The sequence below is a fragment of the Balearica regulorum genome, chromosome 8 (genome assembly GCF_011004875.1).
Source record: "Balearica regulorum gibbericeps isolate bBalReg1 chromosome 8, bBalReg1.pri, whole genome shotgun sequence".
Taxonomy (NCBI): domain Eukaryota; kingdom Metazoa; phylum Chordata; class Aves; order Gruiformes; family Gruidae; genus Balearica; species Balearica regulorum.
Window position 1 is genome coordinate 4,345,158 of NC_046191.1, and position 9,942 is coordinate 4,355,099.

General features: G+C 45.7%; 1 long non-coding RNA gene across 1 annotated transcript; it reads left to right on the forward strand.

The window, feature by feature from the left end:
* The first annotated feature begins 227 nt into the window (after positions 1 to 227).
* LOC142602696 (uncharacterized) lies at positions 228 to 7,362 on the forward strand. Its single transcript, XR_012836459.1, has 3 exons — positions 228 to 398; positions 6,056 to 6,254; positions 7,221 to 7,362. It is a non-coding gene; the product is annotated as an uncharacterized LOC142602696 (long non-coding RNA).
* Positions 7,363 to 9,942: the final 2,580 nt, after the last annotated feature.

Sequence of the window (9,942 nt, forward strand, 5' to 3'; positions counted from 1 at the left end):
CCTCCTCCGCCTTGTGCTCTCTTAAAGGTGAGCTGCAAAATGCAAAAGAGAAATGTGTTAAATTCAGATGACTCGCTCGGGTGTCAGGAAGTGGCTCGAACAACCACACGAAGTTAACTAACACATTTCCAGTTTTTTTGTTCATCCCCCACCCCCCTCCCGCCGGCTCTTCCCGTGAAATCTGTTTTTTTGCTGCTGTGGTTTCTGCCTCCAGGCGGGAGCGCAGCCACTTGTCCACCCGAGCAACAACCCGAGACCCCCCCAGGGCTTGCAGGGAGCCAAGACTTTCTGGGAGGATTTTCCAGAAAGTAAGAAAGGAGGAGAATTTTAGAAAATATATTCCTGATCTAAACACCCTGGCTACAGGAGAAACGAGACAAGCTGGGAGGAACTGTGTGGTGAGCTTGCATTGCTTTGCCGTTCATCTTTTGTCTGGTCAATCGATCTTACCATCATTCACCTGCTCTGCTCTAGGTCTTCTTCAGCAACATGGTGCCTGGCATCCATGGTGTTGAGTACCGTGGCCACAGTAACCCAAAATGTGAGTAATGCTGTGTTTGCCAATGGCTGTTTTCAGTTGTAGGCACGGAGAGAAGCAGTTTGATGTGGGGAAATGCTTTTCGAGCTGCAAGTGGCAGAATTTGGTTTGCAACTGGATGTGTGAGATGAGAATGTCTCATTTAAAACACTTTGAAAGTGGATTCGGTCACCGAAAGAAGGTCTGAAAGGCAAGATGCCCTGATCCATCAGAAGTGGTGCCACTGCCTGTTGCGATGTTTCCTATCCCATGGACCAAGCACCGTGCAGACCCTCACACCGCGGCAGTCGCGCCGGGAGAAAGGCAGGGATACGTGGCTGTTTCTCATTAGCTTCCACTTTTCCCTCTGGGAATGCTCCCCGTGCCTTTCTCCCTCTGCTTGGCAGTAGGTGTGCTAGGGAGAAGTTTTAAATCTAAATGGAAGGGAGTTATCTGGTTTACAGTAAGCAGATTTTTCATTTGAAATGGCAACACACAGAGTCCTGCGCATTACCTTGCATCGATATAATATACACGCGCACACATGCTGTGCATTTATACATAGGCTATAAAAATACTATATTACAATGCTGTGTATGTGTCTGCATAGAGCTAATTCATGTACTACAGCATGCATATCAAAGGACACTCCTTAATTGCACACTAGTATTTTTTAATTAGTGATTAAGTTGTAAGACTCTGTTACAGGTCCCCGCTGATTTACGTTCTCTTTAGCTACAGTGTGAGTGACTTCTGCAGCAATCCATGATTTTAGTTTTCTGTCCTTTAATAATACACAAGACCTCCAAATTTAGGGTTTTTAAAGAATAAACCCAACTACCCATCTGAGACTCTTTAACCGAGGAAAGCCAAAATAGTGTATGAAAACAATGGCTGCTCTCCCTCTCTTAGGGCCACTTTCGTTCTTGTTTTCCCCTCCAACAAATTTATCAGAACTGTTCACTCTCTGTTATGGCCAGAGAAATAAACTGTGGATTTGGAAATATCTCTGTAGCTTAGTCTCTGGAAGAGAAAGTAAGTAAATTGAAAGAAAAAGAGAAAGTGAATATTAATTCTCCTTTGGGAGAAAGATTTAATGAATTTAAGAAAGAGGTTCTGCTCCTACTTAGTGTTGAATTTGATGAAGTTGCCCAACTTATCATGGCTCAGTGGAGGAGTTGCGACATTTGATAAAATGTTAACAAGAGAAATTCAAGAAGCAATCCCCTCGCAAGGAGGGGGGTTATTTGTGCAGAGGATCGTTACTCCTTCCGTTCTTTAGCTCTTCTTTTTTTTTTTTTTTTTTTTTTTCTGGAGTAAGCAGTTGTCAGTGATGGAGCAGAAGAGAAGTTAAAACAGCAGCGTGGGGACTTCAGGCCAAATGTGTGAAATATGTCTCGAGGAACTTGCAGAGCTCTTTAGGATGCGTCTCCCACGTCCTCCTCCGGCAGGAGCAGCGATGGGCCCGGGGCTGACCAGTGCCTGCTCCCGGCTTCACCCTCGGTGCCACCAGTTGGCATCACCAGTTGGTGACACCGAAGTGCCCTGGCCACAGGACATGGTGACAACGCTGCTGGCTCCAGGCAGGTTTGGCAAAGCACAGCCAGAGCCTCGGGCTCACGTGCCCAGGGGTCTGCGCACTGTGATGTTCGCAGTATCTTAAGCATCACAAACCTGCTACCCTGCATTCTCTGTTTCATAAAGTCAGAAAAAAAACCCAAGAACCTGATTTTTTCCCTGCTCCTTTCTTTTTTCAAGGTGTAGTAACAATTTCCCCTTCACGTCTTGCTCTGGCAGCCCAGTGGAAAGACGATGATCTTGTACTGCACTACCTTACCCGAACCTGCTAGGCGATAACTGGACACTGCAGGAGATGAGAAGGATGGGAGCTGATTTAGCTAAGGGATAAGGGTATTTCCATTGAAGTGTTGATGCCAAAATGTATTCCTGCATGCACCAGCACTAGCAGAGCTGGTGCAGGGAAGGGTCGAGGGAGTTGTTTGAGTTACTACATTATCCAGCATCCCTCCTGAAAATGGCCAGGTTGGATGGGGCTTTGGGCAACCTGGGCTAGCGGAGGGTGTCCCTGCCCATGGCAGGGGAGTGGAACTAGATGAGCTTTGAGGTCCCTTCCAACCCAAACCAGTCTGGGATTCTATGACAGTCCTGATTGTCTGATGTGGCCATGGTGATGGCAAGATGTTGTGACCACGATTGCTGCAAGTAGCCTTATTTTTCATCATCCCTTACCTTTTCTGTTCTACCCACTTTGCTTGTAAGTGGTGCAGGGCTGGTTTCTCTGTTTTTATTTATTCCTCTATTAATACAACAGAGCTGTGCCATGGTTTCTCTTCGGCAGGAGGCACTGCATGGCAAGTCTCATGTTTACAAAGCATCGCAATGCAACAAGGACCTCCAAAATGTCCATTCCTATTAGAGCCGGTTGCCTTGTCTTTGCAGCCTTCCCCTCCCATCATGTTTAAACACACACCCCCCCCCCAAATCATCAGTTATTGGAAGTTTTAAAACTTTGTAACATGCAGTGGCTTCATTTAGGCAGCAAAGCTGTGTATTGAAATATGAATTAGTAGCGTGTGTATCGGCAGGATAGACCATCTGCTGTGCTCAGCACCCGGCTTTGAAGCTGGTTGGCTGGCAGGACAGCATGTGTTTACAGAAAACCCTAACAGTTGTAAAGGAGCCATTTAGGTTTATCGTGTCAATTCCTGTACAACTCCACAAGGAGAGATTCCTTTCACAAACTCACATAAAAAAGACAGATAGACTAGTTTTGACCTCTCTCAAAACATTTGATGGTTGAGCTTGTTGCAAGGATAAAACACCTAGAACGACAAAAAAAAAATCTTTTCATTTCCCCTCTTAAGCATTAGACTCCTTGAACGCAACATCCGTTCATAGCTTAGTTCTTGCATTATAATTTAACAGCCTTTTATTTTCCTTCTGAGATACAAATGCAGGAGCTGTACATGATTTTCCTACCATTGTGAAAAGCTGTCCAGAGTAATGGCTCCATTTCAACATGATGCATGTGCCAAGATACAGAGATCATTTATTTTTCTTAAAAATGAAATGAGGATGGGATTAAAAATGTTATGTTTTGCCTATATGAGCAATATTCCTCTAATCAACTGTTCCAAATATATTGCCTCCTTGTAGCTTCTCTGTAATACAAATTGTGCAAGGGAAGGCATGTGGTAGCACACCAACGGAGTTTACGCTGCCACATAAGCATCCCTCTTACTGGGGCTATCACTTGCGAAGCACCAATATACCAAGGACAGGGCAGAATAAAACCAAATTGGTCCTGGGGATACTTCTGGACTGAGCATTCAGTTACTTTCTCATGCATAGAGGAATTAATAAATGACTTCTTTAGTGAATGTGCTGAAGCCCTTGCTATTGTTTAACAGGAATCTATATTGTACATATAATTCATGTGCATGTACATGCTGAGTAGAAAGGGAACGTTCTGCTACGTAAAGCTGAGGCTGAGACCAAGCCCTCCGATCATGGTGGCCCATGCATGACTCCGACCAACTGTTGGACTGAGAAGATACATTAAGAAACAGCCAGATTTGATGCATCTCTGAGATAACTCATTCCAACGTGCAAAAGAAAAAAAAAAGTATTTTAATACATAGGTCTTAAGACTTCAATCATTTTTTTTTAAAAAAAAATGCTTGTTCCTTTTGATTGAAAAACCCATGAAGCAAAATGAAAGCTGGCAAGATGAGAGATGGCAGCCTGGGGGAGAAAGCTTGCTCTTGCAAGCGTACCCCAGCCAGCCACCTGTGTTATTAAGGCCCACGTATGGATGCTTTGGGACTGGTACCACACGGGGGATCATAAGCTGTGTAAAAAATGAGTGTAATTGATATCCTAAATAGGAACATAGTATGTTGGTAGTTCATGAAGGGCCCTATGGCTTATATGAGGTAGTCAAGCTTGGGTAAGGACAGAAGACTGGTGGGATGAAGAGAAAATTGCCCTTATATAGCCCAGGTGGTGTGCTCATTAAAATCCTCTCTCTAGGTCATGCCTTGGGTGCTCAGATGTGAAATACAGACGAGGAATTGCTTTTTAGTATCACAGAGGTTCAGATAATTTTTGCTTACAATCTCGTGCATCTGTATGTACGTATATATGTGTGTGTGTATGCATATGTGTGTACACATATAAAAAAGTTCAAATTTCCTTTAACCTGACCACAGCTGCACACACTGCTGAGAGTCAGGGACTTGGTGCTCAGTAGTGGAGGAGCAGATCAGGCTGAGTCAGGACTGTCAGACTCCGTCTCCAGGAAGGCAGTGGATCAATACAAAAACATGAGCGCAGGCTCTCTCCCGGAGATTGCATTTCATGTTTAGGGACATTGGGGAATGTCTCCAGTGGAGTTGCACAGGGTCACTGCAGAGGAGTTAAGTGCTCAGGACTTGATTTGGGGAGCAGTGCATCACCTGCATACCCCTCGGTGACCGTACGATGCTGAGGGCAGTCCTGACCCCCCTCTAAAAGCAGCTTGGTAATGCAGGTGCGAGAGCAGAGCTCTGGAAAGTCATCTGGAAGAGAGGTTGGTGACCCAGCTGTTGGGTCCGCCTCTCGGCTTTTGGGTTCCCCACCTTGGCTGTTTGCATTAAGACACTTTCAGGGTAGACCGCAGCAGCCTTGTCTTGGAAGAAACGGCCTGGGCCTGGATATCTGCTAGAAAAGAGCTGTTTTTAGGGAGGTAAGTAACTGATTCAGTTTGCACAAGATGCCATGGATGGGTCATCTGTAACCGAGCCTGAGGCTGGCCATCCTACTTTACTTTTGTAAATGTTACATTCCAAAATTTCATTTTCATATTTAATGTGTGTGCCTCCAGTTTCTTGTTCTGACTTTGTTATTGATTCGGTTTGTAATTTGAGGTAACACACAGCTGCTTTACCATGGACTAGAAACGCAGTGATGTTGGGTGTCATGTTTGTATGTGCCATTGGTATTATTATTATTGTTGTTGTTGTTGTCGTCGTCATCATCATTATCATCATCATCACTATCACTTCTTTTGGGAGGTATTCTTATAATCTGCTTATTTCTGTTAGGTGGTTGAATACAATTTAAAGAAAAACATGACAACTCCTACGATAGCTGCATTTTTCAGACTTTTTCTGAGCATCCCTCATGAACGCCTGCCGATGGGATTGGTGCGTTTCCCCGCGAGGAGCAGAGCGGTGCAGCCATGCCGCGTCATCTCACTGCCTATTTTCAGGCTGTGTGCTGTGCCCTCCTGGGTCAAAGCGAAAATGGGAGAGGATCCCAAGCCAAAGCGTATGGAAGATGACTCACTGGATTATTTTCTACAGTTCAAATATAACCCTTGCATTCTTGCCAATATATCGATACAGACAGGCTCTCCCTCCTGCAGCACGTCTCATGTATTTATGTTTATATATACTACGTAATGCCTCAGTCAATTTTTAAATGCCTTTTTTCAATATTTTATTTTAATTTTTTCACATTTTTTCTCCCAAACAGGCACTGAAAGACCAAGACTGCAACCCACCCAATGCAATTCCTGTAAACACAACATACCACGGGTTCAGCTAGCGACATTTTTGAGACCCGTGATCCTTCCCATTTCGGGACTTACTGAAACTGGTCACAATCGCTCTTGGGGTACTGGACAGACCATGACCTGTCTGACTTTGAGGAAGGAAAAAGCAGCTCAGCTGAGGTATGTTCTTACACAGAGAGAAGGCAAACGGGTGACAAAAGCAATGCAAGCAGGGCTGGGTTGCTCCTCTCCCTTGTATATTGATAATGCCCCGCAAAAAACCCCAAAACCATCCCAGTTCTGATCCGTGGGTCCCACTGCCGGTTTTGGGAGGGAAGAAGGGAAGGGGCTCAGGTCTGGGAGGGCTGAGTTGAGACTGTTGTTATTAGGGAAAATGCAAACGCAGAGCTCACAGTAAAGAAACGGGCTTGATGCCCCAACGGAAAAGTTCACCATCAAAGCACCTCGTCTCAGGAATCATTTTGTTCTCAGAAAGTGGGACATAAATACAGAGTTAATTGTGACTGGTACCCGTAGCAATAACCTGCTTGTGGGAAAACTCTAGTCCTAGTCTAGAAGAGCTGTAATCTTACCCCGCCATCTAAAATTTGTTTCTTTATTAAGATTACATTCTCAGCTGAAAAAAAAAAGTGAGTTAGTTTGATATGTTTATTGCCCTTTGTCAGGATGGCAATATTTTTTTCTGCTTTGAAAATAGATGTTCCTGCTTATATGGCTGTATATTTACCCTTTCTTTTAGCTTTTTCATTACTGTTCCCTTTAATCATTTAATGAGGAGTGTTCAGGTTCCTGATGATTTAAAATTATGACTCGCAGAGACACTGGCAATATCTTTGCTGGAGAAACGTTGATCCTCTAACTTTAAGACTTTAAATTCAAACCACATGTTTTTGCCACTAACTTTGCAAACAACCCCTGGAGCTGTGTGACTGTCACTAGAATATAAACCATAGCTATTCTGCAAACAAAAGCCGCAGTATTTAAATTGCGGTTACGGTCAGAAAAGTGACTATTTTAATCATTGCTCTGGTTTACTCAGGAGATCTGCTCCCTCTGCACATTCCAAATATCTCTGCAGATTTTTATAGACTGAAAGGAGATTTTACTGCTTTCCACTCCTCTTAGCCCTACAGAGGCCAGCCAACGCGGGGCGAGTGAGCCAGATTTGTTCCAGACTCACACATCAACGGGAGTGTGAGCTGAATTCCCGCGGCAGGACCTGTCGAACGGATGATGTGACCGCCAGGACGAGCAGCCACACTTTCGTGCCCCCCGAGAGCTCGCGGGGTACAGGGCAGTTGGGGGGTGGCGGCGGGGGGGGAGGGAATAGAAAACCAAAACCATGGTGTTTTTTCTACAAACCGAATTGTTTTGAAAAGAAAAAAAAAAAAAATCCCTGAAAGGCCCCTCGGGCTGGAAAGACTTTTTTGAGTGCAGCTACCTGGATGGCACCCCGCTGCAGGGGTGGGGGCTCCGAGCAAAGGAAAACATATGTTTTTAAAAAATGGCATTCGATGCAGATCTGGGAAACTGAAAATAAGAGGATGGAAAAGTCTCAAAGGGATTTTCTTTTCCTGCTGGCTTTGAGGAGATAATTCAGTTCCTTTAATATCTCCCTTACGCAGACACTTTCTTACAGCCTTCCAGGTGCCGAGCTTCAGCCTCTTTGGACTCCTATAAACCCAGTCACTGCCTCCCCCTGCCCCTCAAGCCCCGTTTTTCTGTGTTTGCTACATCAAGAATCAAATCCCATTTAGAGGGCGGCTGCTTTAACTCACTATCTGCATATATGAAATGTAATATATGTATTTTGTTTCTGCGAAAATCTCCTATTACGGTATTGGGAATGTTCCTCTGATATATGTGTATTCAAAATAAATGTTGGTAGGAGAAGACCTAATTCATTTTAGATGGTTTTATTAGGCGTCTCTTAACAAATCCCAGAGTATGTAAATGAAATATAACTATACGTACATATTCATCAGTCTGTTCTTGGAATTAAATATGAGCGCTGTGACATTTGGTTTTAAGGAATGACTAATTAACATGTGTGCAGGATGTTCTCATCTTCCTGCTTTGGAGTCCCAGAGTCAGGGAAAAGCAGACAAAACATATTTCCACTCTTTCTATCATAGTTTGCAAAGCAGAAAGCCGTTCATAACAGCCAAGAACTTCTCAGGCTTTTTTGTACCTGTTGGGTGCTGACACAGGGCCCCTTCTTGAGTGTTTAGTGTTGTTAAATGTCATCTCATCTGTGCCAGGGCCAGGATCATATTAAAAAAAATCAGCTTTGCATCTGACCTGGCTTTCAATAATTACACCGACAAGTTGCAGAGAATGGTAAAGAGCAGGACAACTTCTGGAGTACGGCCACTGTTGCTGGCGATTTACCTCCGGGACAGGATGCTGTAAAACTGGGCTGAGCCCTAAGATGCTCCCGGTCCCCACCGTTCCGGAGATGCTCTCGAGGAAAACCTGGGCTGGATCCTACGGGGATGTTCGGGGCTTTGCTGCCTCAACGCCACGCTTGGGAACACCGGGCTTAAATGCGCTGCCAGTGAAAACGCAGAGAAAAACCCACTTTTGTTTTCGACGGGGCTGGCTCGAGTCGCTTTTGTGCGAGAGCAACGTGTGTGCAGGGCGCACAATTTTTGCAGCAGAAAAAAATAATTAAAAAAAAAAAACCCACCATAATTTCTTTCTGAGGGTGCTGGGGGAGGGCGGGCACACTGCACCGCCCCGTCTGAGCGCCCCGGAGAAGTTGACCAGAACAAATCTCAGCAGGAACACACAAACCTCTATTATACCTTTTAAAAAGCTCCTCATTGAATGCAACTGGGCAGATGGGAAGGGCCCTTTTATTTCCTTTTTCTTTCTCCGCCTGAGTTCATTCTCTCCCTTTGGGGGAGCCAGGTTCAAAGACATGCCAAATGCATCAAAACCTTCCCAATAAAGTCCCTTTCACCTCCCGGCGGAGCGGGGCCAGGCCGGGAGCGTGCTGGGAGCGCTGGGTCCGCCGGTGACTTTCAGGACTGTGTGTGGCAAATCGTGTGTGCACAGCTCCCAAAACAATACCCTGAATCGGACGTCTAATTCCCTGGAAATTAAACCCCTCAGCTGGTCAGGGAAAACAGGAGCCAAAGAGATTAAGCAGTGCAGCAGGGAGAATCTTTGGGGGTTCATGGGGGTGGGTTTCTTGTGAGTTTGTTGGTTTGGTTTTTTTTAGCAGAGGGGTAACAAAGTAGTCGTCTGTTGTTGCTTCCGTCCCCATTTTAATTTGAACCATGCATCCCCCCCTTCCCCTCCCTATAATCTCCGATCCTTGCTGCCATGGGGGAAAAAAACCTACTTGTCCTGGCTCAGTGCTAGTCACCCAACAGGTGAGCTCGGTCCCAGCAAGCACAGCCCCGTCTCGGGCTGCAGAATTAATTTCTGGGGCCATGGGGTGAGTGAAGGGGGATGCTGTGGGTGCAAACCCCCTCCCCACGGCCCCGGGCATCCCGCATCCCGCTCAAATCCCGGCTAGCACCCGCAGCTCCCAGCATCTCCCCGGTGCTGCGCCGGCCACCGCAGCCTGTGCTCAGCCCTGGGTTATTTATCCCGCTGCAAACTCAGCCGGGACTGGAGCCGTTTGGGTCTGTTGGGGAGACCAGAAATAGGGCTGACACATTCCCATTGATTTTTTGCTGCTGGTTTATTAACTATGAGAAGGTCCAGCTATGGATTCTCTGGTGCAGCGCAGCGAGTGGCTGGATGCTGGATAAAAGCACAATCTCAGCTCCTTAGGAAGCGATCTTTCCCGCAGGGCTGCTTTTTAACAAGCAAAGTCAAAACTTAGCGGGCCTAG